Consider the following 11,564-nt stretch of genomic DNA (forward strand, 5'->3'; position numbering starts at 1 on the left):
ATGTACAGTGCATGCGTGGCGTTGCTGCGTACAGTGCATGCATCATATGTAACGATGCCGCACATGCGCCCTACATAGCGACGCCCTGCCCCAGGTGTCCCGACGCCTTCGTTCACCCCAGCTGAACCTATCATCCGACAGCTCAGATATAGTGATAGGCAGGTCAGAAGAGGAATGTCATAGCAGCACCTAGTCTAAGCGAATGCCCTTGGAGGCACTGAGCTAGTATAAAAGAAAAGCAGCAGGTAGCACTGGAGGGCAGGATCAGCTCAGCTCACTACATCTGTTGTGTATGCTGGAACACAGAGGAAACCAAAGGGAGAGGAAAAGAAAGGGAAGGAGGGAGGGAGCATGTGAACAACAGATCTAGAAGAAAAAGTCTTGCTGAAGCCGAACCAGCATGGCTTCTGGAAGGATAAGTCCCGTCTCACTAACCTAGTAGGGTTTTTGAGAGTGTCAATAAGTAGTTTCAACAAAGTAGTTCACCAAAGACTCCTGAGTAAATTTAGCAGGCATGGGATGAGAGAGGTCCTGTTCTAGCTCAGGAATGGAGTAAGAAACAGGAAGCGGATAAATGAACAATTTTCCCGGTGGTGCATCTAGGCAGCCACACCCTTGCAAATTCTCTGCTTCATCCACTGTCCAGGTAAGCTGCAGCAATGCAATGGTTGGGAAGGGGCTCCTCAGCTCTGCTGTACCATAGTGGCTGCTACTGCACTTAGGCCTTTTTCTTTACAGTTGTACCTTGGTTTTTGAATAGCTTAGTTCTCAAACGTTTTGGCTCCTGAACACCGCAAACCCAGAAGTGAGTGTTCCAGTTTGCGAACTATTTTTGGATGCTTCTGCGGCTTCCGATTGGCTGCAGGAACTTCTGTTTGACTTCCAATGTACAACTGTATTACTACTACTACTACTACTACTACTACTACTACTACATTAATTTGCCACTGTTCATCCAAATATCAGAGGGTGGTTTGCAGTATGTTTGTTTGTTTGTTTGTTTGTTTACTTATTTATATATACCGCACCCATCTGGGTGGGTTTCCCCAGTCACTCTGGGCAGCTCCCAACAGAATAATAATAATAATAATAATAATAATAATAATAATGCAATAAAACATAAAACATTATAAACAGGGCTGCCTTCAGATGTCTTCTAAAAGTCAGATAGTTGTTTATTTCCTCTGACGGGAAGGCGTTCCACAGAGTGGGCGCCACTACCAAGAAGGCCCTCTGCCTGGTTCCCTGTAGCTTCACTTCTCGCAGTGAGGGAACTGCCAGAAGGCCCTGGGAGCTGGACCTCGGTGTCAGGGCTGAACGATGGGGGGTGGAGACGCTCCTTCAGGTATAAAACAGGTATAAAAACAGAAAATACATAATATAATAACAACAAGAAAGGGGGGGAATAACTGCTTTTCTAGATGTCCATATTTGAGAAATTCCCTCTTGTGTTCAAATGTTCCCAGCAACTATATTTTCCAAGTAAAGTCAATGGACTTTGCTGCTGTTGACTAATGAACCTAAAAGAAAAATGTGTTCCTCATACATCTTACTGTCTCATTTGAGTATCTCGATCTCACTTGTCACTGGATAGCTGCCCCGCCCCACATATAGATGGATTTTTTAAAGTCTGCTTTGGAAAATCCTCCTACTCTCTATTACATAAGGATATATTGACACAACCACTTTTCTGAAGTGTTTGGAGCACTCAGCACATGGAAAGCAAAAGCACTTTAGGAACATAGAAAGATTTTACCATTTTTTCACAAGCCGAAGTTATTTTCTTTCACCTTCTGAATAAAGCAAAATCAACATCTAGATAGCAGAAAGAAAGAAAGAAAGAAAGAAAGAAAGAAAGAAAGAAAAGAAAGAAACTACACAACACAAATAAAAAATTGAAGAATAAGACCATGTGGTTGAAGATAGAGAGATCTTTGTAAAACTCCAGAGAAACACAGGAATACTGATCATTCTTCTCAGCCATGTAGACTGTAGGCTGGTAGGTGCCCAAACCTGCAGTGATGAATGGCATTGCTTAAGCCTGATACTATGGCTGCACCAGAGGGAGAGAGGGGAAGCAAGACCACTCCATTGGCTCTACTGACACCTCAGTTCCCTTCGTTAACCTGGCAACAGCCATTCTGCAACAAAGGGAAAAATGGGAAGCAGAGCTGTTCTAGCAGCTCTGCTGATAATATCATCTCCATTTAGCTGACTTCTCCTGTTTCTCAACTATTCCAGCTGGTCATTATAAAAACTGCTACAGAACTTTTAGAACTTGTGCCTAACTTCTGTGGCCCATGCTCTGGTAACCTCTAGGTTGGATTACTGCAATGTGTTATACGTGGGACTGCCTCCAAAGACAGTTCAGAAACTTCAGCTGGTGTAAAATTCAGTGGGCTCACCAGAACAAGACAATTTGAACATATAACACCAATCCTGGCCCACCGTAAGCTGTTAAAGCGGGGTGGGAGAGGAGCTGTTGTTATTATGATTATTTTATTATTATGTTGTCTGCTATTAGGCTTTTTATTATGTTTTTATCATTGATGGTCCGTAATGCATTCTTAGTGTTGTACACCACCCTGAGATCTTTTAATAAAGGCTAGTATATAACTTGAATAAATAAATAAAAATAAATAATATTTTGGCAGGTAATTCTCATTCCACTTAAATCTTAAGTCACCCACTAAGATAAATGGTACTTAAAAGATACATTAAAAGGTACATAAGATAAATGTACACCCACATATACATATACATACACACACACACACACACACACACACATCCACTTCTATTTATTTTGACTCCATTATTTCTCACTTTGATGACTGAATTATATTATCCATGTAACCCTGCTGCCAGAAAAAAATGCAACAGCTTACAGATAATGCAAATAGAAATGGATCCTGCTTCCAGTTGCAATGTTTCCATTCCCCCCCCCAGTAGAGAAAACCAGATATATCTGCAAAAATAATGCCTGCAAAACATTCCCATGCACATATTCAGAGCACTTTCCTTCCTCTTTCAGAATGTTGTTCTTCTTATTAATTAAATGGAAAATGCCCCAAGCCAGTGATTGAATTCTCCTCAAGCAAGTGCTTAAAGTGATCAAGATTGATCAAAGTAAAAGGAACAAGTTGTGCTGCCCCTTCTCAGACAAATAATTTGGCTCCAGAAAGGGTTTGATCAAATTAAATGGAATATCTAAATAACCCTTGATCTAATTAAGTGGAAGGCAATGCAAGCTGGTGTCCGTTGCATATACAATCAAATGAACACACATACATTTATAGAGAAGACAGAGTGGATAATGAAACCTGCAAGAGAGAAAAGGCCTATAAAAGAATCTTGGAGGCTGCAGTACTGGTTAACCTTACAGAGAATCAGCAGCAAAAAAAAGCTACTTGGAAAGGGATATTCAAGCTATCCTCCAAGGACTGTCATCTTGCTCACTGTGTATGCACTGAGGACATACGCATGCTGCCAACTCACCTCTTTCTCTCCCACACACATCCCATGGTTCTAGATTCAGGTAGGTAGCCTTGTTGGTCTGACGCAGCAGAAATATATATATATATATATATATATATATATATATATATATATATAGTCCAGCAGCACCTTAGAGACCAACTAAGTTTGTTCTTGGTATGAGCTTTCGTGTGCATGCACACTTCTTCAGATAGATGTTTCCACAGCAATGTGCATTCAAAACAAATGCTTGAAACTCACTGGGTGACCTTGGGCCAGACTCAGGGTTGTTGTGGGAAGGGGGGAATGAGGGGTGTGTGCCACATTGAACCATTTGGAGGAAATAGACAGAAGACTGTTTATGAGAGAATGGGGCCCCCAGACTGAGGACTCAGCTAGGTAAAGGTAAAGGGACCCCTGACCATTAGATCCAGTCGTGGACGACTCTGGGGTTGCAGCGCTCATCTCACTTTATTGGCCGAGGGAGTCGGCGTACAGCTTCCGGGTCATGTGGCCAGCATGACTAAGCCGCTTCTGGCGAACCAGAGCAGTGCACAGAAACGCCGTTTACGTTCCTGCCGGAGTGGTACCTATTTATCTACTTGCACTTTGACGTGCTTTCAAACTGCTAGGTGGGCAGGAGCAGGGACCAAGAAACGGGCGCTTACCCCGTTGCAGGGATTCAAACCGCCGACCTTCTGATCGGCAAGCCCTAGGCTCTGCGCCACCCCCATCCCAATGAGAACTCAGCTATACAGCTGCAAATAAAGCATTTTAAGTGTGTTTTAAGTACAATTTACAATGTGACACTAGATGGCAATGGTGAGCCTTATGGAAAATTCAATGCATTTTTTTAAAAAAGCTTTTTTAAAAAAAGCATTTTCAGAATGGTTTTTATATATGTGTAGATTCCACCTGAGAAACGTCTCCCACCCCTGATCTTGAAAAGCTGCCTGCCTTCTTGGAATGTTCATCAAAGGCCTGGACATGGAATTTGGTTTAATTAATTCTTTTAATATATTGGCTGGGTTTAAACCAAAAAAGAAAGGGAGAAGTAATTGGGAATAAATAATTCAAGGATATAAATTATAGACAGAGACATTTACTGTCATGATGGAATGGCTATAATTCTGCTGAAGGCAGTCAGTGATTAGCAAGAAGCCAAAGTAACTTCTTCAGAACAAACCTGACCCCCCTGCTTCCCAAATACTATAGCATGTGAAGTACATTGTGAAAAGATTTTCCCTTGTGGGTGCTCCTTACATTCGAGCAAGTGCTACCCCTAAAGTTTCAGAAAGCACATCTCCATCAAAACAGTATAGTGCTCATGCAAGGATGAGCAGTTTTGCCTGTGGACTTCATGGATTCTGCATTCTATAGGGATGGGTATATGGATAAACAATTTCAAGGAGGACAAGTCTATGAACAGCTACTAGGCATGATGGCTATGTTCTACCTCCACTGTCAGAGGTGGTAATCACCTGAATACCAGTTTCTGGAAGCTGCAGGTGGGCTGTTGTGCTCACCTCCAGCTTAGGTAAAAGGTAACGGTAAAGAACCTCTGGGTGGTTATGTACAGTCAAAGGTGACTATGGGGTTGTAGCACTCATTTCACTTTCAGGCTGAGGGAGCCGCCATTTGTCCACAGACAGCTTTCTGGGTCATGTGGCCAGCATGACTAAACTGCTTCTGGCACAATGGAACACCATGATAGAAACCAGAGTGCACAGAAACACCATTTACCTTCCTGCCACAGTGGTACCTATTTATCTACTTGCACTGGCATGCTTTCAAACTGCTAGGTTGGCAGGAGCTGGGACAGAACAACGGTAGCGCACCCTGTCGCTGGGGATATCTCCAGCTTACAGGCTGAACATAAGCACCAGGTTGGCCACTGTAAGAACAGGGTGCTGGACTAAAAACTCAACAACTTCAGTGGTTTCTTGGTTTTTACTTTTTAAAATAGGGCTACTCTACCTGTTCCCCTTCATGGATCAGTGCCTTGCCGTGGCGAAGGGGCTTGAATAACTCAGAGAAGCTATGAACTATGCCGTGCAGGGCCACCCAAGATGGACAGGTCATAGTGGAGAGTTTTGACCAAACATGATCCACCTGGAGCAGGAACCGGCAAGCCACTCCAGTACCCCTGCCAAGAAAACTCCATGGACAAAGGCAACAGGCATATAAAAGTTATGATGCTGGAAGATGAGCCCCTCAGGTCGGAAGGTGTCCAACATGCTACTGGGGAAGAGCGGAGGACAAGTACAAGTAGATCCAGAGCTGATGAAGCGGCTGGGCCAAAGCCGAAAGGACGCTCAGTTGTGGATATGCCTGGAAGTGAAAGGAAAGTCCAATGCTGTAAAGAAAAATATTGCATAGGAACCTGGAATGTAAGAACCATGAACCTTGGTAAGTTGGATGTGGTCAAAAATGAGATGGCAAGAATAAATATTGACATCCTGGGCATCAGTGAACTAAAATGGACAGGAATGGGCGAATTCAGATCGGATGACCATCATATCTACTACTGTGGGCAAGAATCCCTTAAAAGAAATGGAGTGGCCCTCATAGTCAACAAAAGAGTGTCAAAAGCTGTACTGGGATGCAATCTCAAAAATGATAGAATGATCTCAATACGAATCCAAGGCAGACCTTTTAACATCACAGTAATCCAAGTTTATGCACCAACCATTGGTGCTGAAGAAACTGAAATTGACCAATTCTATGAAGACTTACAACACCTTATAGAAATGACACCAAAGAAGGATGTTCTTCTCATTATAGGGGATTGGAATGCTAAAGTAGGGAGTCAAGAGATAAAAGGAACAACTGGAAAGTTTGGCCTTGGAGATCAAAACGAAGCAGGGCAAAGGCTAATAGAGTTCTGCCAAGAGAACAAGCTGGTCATCATAAACACGCTTTTCCAACAACACAAGAGATGACTCTACACATGGACATCACCAAATGGGCAGCATCGAAATCAGATTGATTATATATTCTGCAGCCAAAGATGGAGAAGCTCTATACAGTCAGCAAAAACAAGACCTGGACATGACTGTGGCTCAGATCATCAGCTTCTTATAGCAAAATTCAAGCTTAAACTGAAGAAAGTAGGAAAAACCACTGGGCCGGTAAGATACAATCTAAGTCAAATCCCTTATGAATACACAGTGGAAGTGAGGAACAGGTTTAAGGATTTAGATTTGGTGGACAGAGTGCCTGAAGAACTATGGATGGAGGCTCGTAACATTATACAGGAGGCAGCAACTAAAACCATCCCAGTGAAAAGGAAATGCAAGAAAGCAAAGTGGCTGTCCAATGAGGCCTTACAAATAGCGGGGGAGAGAAGGCAAGCAAAATGCGAGGGAGATAGTGAAAGATACAGGAAATTGAATGCAGAGTTTCAAAAAATAGCAAGGAGAGACAAGAAGGTCTTCTTAAATGAGCAGTGCAAAGAAATAGAGGAAAACAATAGAATGGGAAAAACCAGAGATCTGTTCAAGAAATTTGGAGATATGAAAGGAACATTTTGTACAAAGATTACCATAATAAAAGACAAAAGTGGAAAGGACCTAACAGAAGCAGAAGACATCAAGAAGAGGTGGCAAGAATACACAGAGGAACTATACCAGAAAGAAATGGATGTCTCGTACACCCCAGGTGGTGTGGTTGCTGACCTTGAGCCAGACATCTTGGAGAGTGAAGTCAAATGGGCCTTAGAAAGCACTGCTAATAACAAGGCCAGTGGAAGTGATGATATTCCAAGTTGAACTATTTAAAATTTTAAAAGATGATGCTGTTAAGGTGCTACACTCAATATGCCAGCAAATTTGGAAAACTCGGCAGTGGCCAGAAGATTGGAAAAGATCAGTCTACATCCCAATCCCAAAGAAGGGCAGTGCCAAAGAATGCTCCAACTACCGCACAATTGCACTCATTTCACACGCTAGCAAGGTTATGCTTAAAATTCTACAAGGCAGGCTTAAGCAGTATGGGGACCGAGAACTCCCAGAAGTGCAAGCTGGATTTCCAAGGGGCAGAGGAACCAGGGACCAAATTGCAAACATGCACTGGATTATGGAGAAAGCTAGAGAGTTCCAGAAAGACATCTACTTCTGCTTCATTGACTATGCAAAAGCCTTTGACTGTGTCGACCACAGCAAACTATGGCAAGTTCTTAAAGAAATGGGAGTGCCTGATCACCTCATTTGTCTCCTGAGAAATCTCTATGTGGGACAAGAAGCTACAGTTAGAACTGGATATGGAACAACTGATTGGTTCAAAATTGGGAAAGGAGTACGGCAAGGCTGTATATTGTCTCCCTGCTTATTTAATTTATATGCAAAATTCATCATGCGAAAGGCTGGGCTGGATGAATCCCAAGCCGGAATTAAGATAGCCGGAAGAATTATCAACAACCTCAGATATGCAGATGACACAACCTTGATGGCAGAAAGTGAAGAGGAATTAAAGAACCTTTTAATGAGGGTGAAAGAGGAGAGCACAAAATATGGTCCGAAGCTCAAAATCAAAAAAACGAAGATCATGGCCACTGGGCCCATCACCTCCTGTCAAATAGAAGGGGAAGAAATGGAGGCAGTGAGAGATTTTACTTTCTTGGGCTCCATGATCACTGCAGATGGTGACAGCAGTCACAAAATTAAAAGACGCCTGCTGCTTGGGAGAAAGGCGATGGCAAACCTAGACAGCATCTTAAAAAGCAGAGGCATTACCTTGCCAACAAAGGTCCGTATAGTTAAAGCCATGGTTTTCCCGGTAGTAATGTATGGAAGTGAGAGCTGGACCATAAAGAAGGCTGATCGCCGAAGAATTGATGCTTTTGAATTATGGTGCTGGAGGAGACTCTTGAGAGTCCCATGGACTGCAAGAAGATCAAACACATCCATTCTTAAGGAAATTAGCCCTGAGTGCTCACTGGAAGGACAGATTGTGAAGCTGAGGCTCCAATACTTTGGCCACCTCATGAGAAGAGAAGACTCCCTGGAAAAGACCCTGATGTTGGGAAAGATGGAGGGCACAAGGAGAAGGGGACGACAGAGGACGAGATGGTTGGACAGTGTTCTCGAAGCTACAAACATGAGTCTGACCAAACTGCGGAGGCAGTGGAAGACAGGAGTGCCTGGCGTGCTCTAGTCCATGGGGTCACAAAGAGTCAGACACGACTAAACGACTAAACAACAACACTCTACCTGTTAATCATATGAAGTCAGCAGAAGGGGCAGATCTACCATAAAACTAATGAAGCTTATGCTTCAGGGCCCCAGAAGCAACTTTAGCCAACATTGCTTATAATTTTGGCATCCAGTAGACCCAATTTGAGTGGCACAACTCAAACTGACTAATTTTTTGTTGTATATATCCTGAAGTTTAATAGTCACTCCTGAAGTTTAATAGTCAGTAGCAGTGCTTTTTTTTTCCTTTAAAAAATGTTTAGGGGTACTCTCATTTTCCTACTCATATTGAAATACTGCCCCTCAATGAGGCCAAACTTAGATTCGCAAAATGTTTAGGGGTATGCATACCCCAGGAAAAAAAGCACTGGTCAGTAGTACAGATGTTGTAAAGGTATGATGATCTGTCATGGAACAACTCCATTGAAGAAGATAACCATCATTACCCAGACCTCATTGCTGGTTGTGAAAGGGCCCCCACAACAGTTCAAGCTTCAGGGGCCCCCAAATGTAGGTCCGCCATGGTGAAAAGGGCTGGGGGGGGACATATGCTTAGTTCTGCCCTTAAAATTGCTCAGTTCTAAATTGTGTACAGGGCCTCCATACATAGAGAAGTTTCGCACAACATAGTGACAGTTGGGGTGGGGACATGAGTTAAACGTATGAATTCCCAATCATACAAAGAGGTTGTCCGAGTTAAAAGTTTTGGTTTGGTTTAATGGCTATTGCCGTCATAAAAGCTCTGCTTTCTTCCTGAAACAGAGGCACAGTTCTTGTTTCTGCAGGTGGCTGCTGGAGTTGGGGAGGGTTCTCTCTAAGGCTAGGGTCTCTGAAATGCATTCTTTTTTCTCCCCCTTCTCAGTTTTCAAGACAGTCTCTTTGGTCAAGTTGTTCAGGCGAATTTGGATAGACTCATTGTGTATTCCATTGTCCTGGAACTTCTTAGTTCTTAAAGATCACATGTATATGTTGCTTATTTGTTCATTTACAACAGCAACAAAAACCGATCAGATTAGTTTAGTTTTAAACCGAGCTGCATGGTTTAATTAGCTGGTGTGCAACTACTATGTAGACAGCTGCCAAATATTACTCACTCTTTTTCTCTGCTGGGCAGGAGGTCCCCGTCTACCCCCTCAACTGATGGATCTTCCGGTTTCTTCCCTGTAGCTGTGCATTTCACCGTAGAAATTGGCAGGTGCCTTGGTAACAAAATCAGAAGCCCTCCAAAAAGATGTCTGGTTTTCCACTTCATTTCACATAATCATGGCTTCCATGACCTTGCTGCCTTCTCCCTACATGCCCTTGAACAAGAAGGATTACAAGATAACTGACCTAGGGAAATAGCTGAAACTAAACACATTATTTATCTGGGCTCCCATGACAGCCTTGGATTAATGGACAAATCATTTCAGACAATTTCTCTTCTATTACTTTAACTTCTCCTCCTGTTTGGCTCCAATATATTCTTAACTCCTTGCTCTTCAGGCACTTTCCATGCCACAAACTTGTTTGTTTGCCAGAAGTGTTCCGGAAGCTTCCTTTTCAGTTCTGCCTGGCACACTGTCATTCCTGGCCAAGAGTTGCAGGTGAACTTTCCCCACCCCTTAGAGAAGGAAGGCTCACAAAAGTCTTTCTCCTTTAGGGAAAGGAGTGAAGAATGAGAAATTCCCCATGTGATCTCTTGTTAGGCTTGAGAGATCTGATCTAAAAATGGCATTCCCACTCCCAAGCATTTCTTTTTTATCTCTTTTCAGCATCACACCCTCCCACCCTTTGAGCATTGTGGATTTTTGCCAGTCGCCACGTGGGACTGAGTAGGATATTGTAAACTGCCTTGTGATACTCAGAGGAAGGGCAGAATATTAATTCTGCTCTTACACTGCTCTGACTTCAACTGACTTTGGTTTAATCTGGCTGTTGCCTTGTGGCATTAAGCGCAGACTTGTATGTGGATTTTAACACGTTCAACACCCCAAGGTGGGTGAAACGTACATCACCAACCTCCACCTATTATTGACTGGCAAGGGGAGCACCTCGCTTTTTTGCTTTTATGACCTGGCATGTGACATATGCTGAACAGTGGTGGTAGCTGGCACAGGTGAGGCCACACTCCCATGACGTTACCTTAGGGTGGCGCTGTGGTCTAGACCACTGAGCCTCTTGGGCTTGCTATGGACTTCAGTTGGTCGCTGTTGAGGGGCCTGGTAGGAATTTTTCCCAATTGGCAAATTGGCACCAGCCTTTTGGTTTTTTGCCTACCTCATAGCAAATTGTCACAACTTCCTTGGCATTGGCGGTTAGGCATTGGTAGGGGTATTGTTATGCAGATGAAAGGGGGGGAGGAAGCTCCATCACCTTCCCCCAAATCGAAGGGTAGTCCAGTAAAGGATTCCGGGAGCGTGGCCTTGTCCTAAGCTTATGGAGGTGTGGGCCTACGGCACGCCCCTGAGCGGTGGCCCCGGGGGGAGCTCCTAGTTGATGTGCATCAGCAGGACTCCCCCTACTGGTGGTTAACCCTTTCCAGTCTTCAAGCAAGCAGGCTGAAGCTGGTTAGTTGTGAGGACCAGTGCCTAAGCCAATACCGCTCAATTCCTGTAATCAGTAAAGTTGTGGCCTAATTTGACCCATTAACCTAAAATCTTGTGTCTCGTGTCTTTATTTCTGAGGAAGGAGGCAGGAACTCACCATACAACAGGGTGAGCTCCTGTTGCTCTGTCCCAGCTCCTGCCAGCCTCACAGCTTGAAAGCACGCCAGTGCAATTAGATAAATAGGTACTGCTGCAGTGGGAAGGTAAATGGAGTTTCCAACTACTCTGGCTTCCGTCACAGTGTCCCATTGTGCCAGAAGCGGTTTAGTCATGCTGGCCACATGACCCGGAAAGCTGTCTGTGGACA

This window comes from Podarcis erhardii (genome assembly GCF_964252035.2).
Source record: "Podarcis erhardii genome assembly, chromosome: 3".
NCBI classification, from domain to species: Eukaryota; Metazoa; Chordata; class Lepidosauria; order Squamata; family Lacertidae; genus Podarcis; species Podarcis erhardii.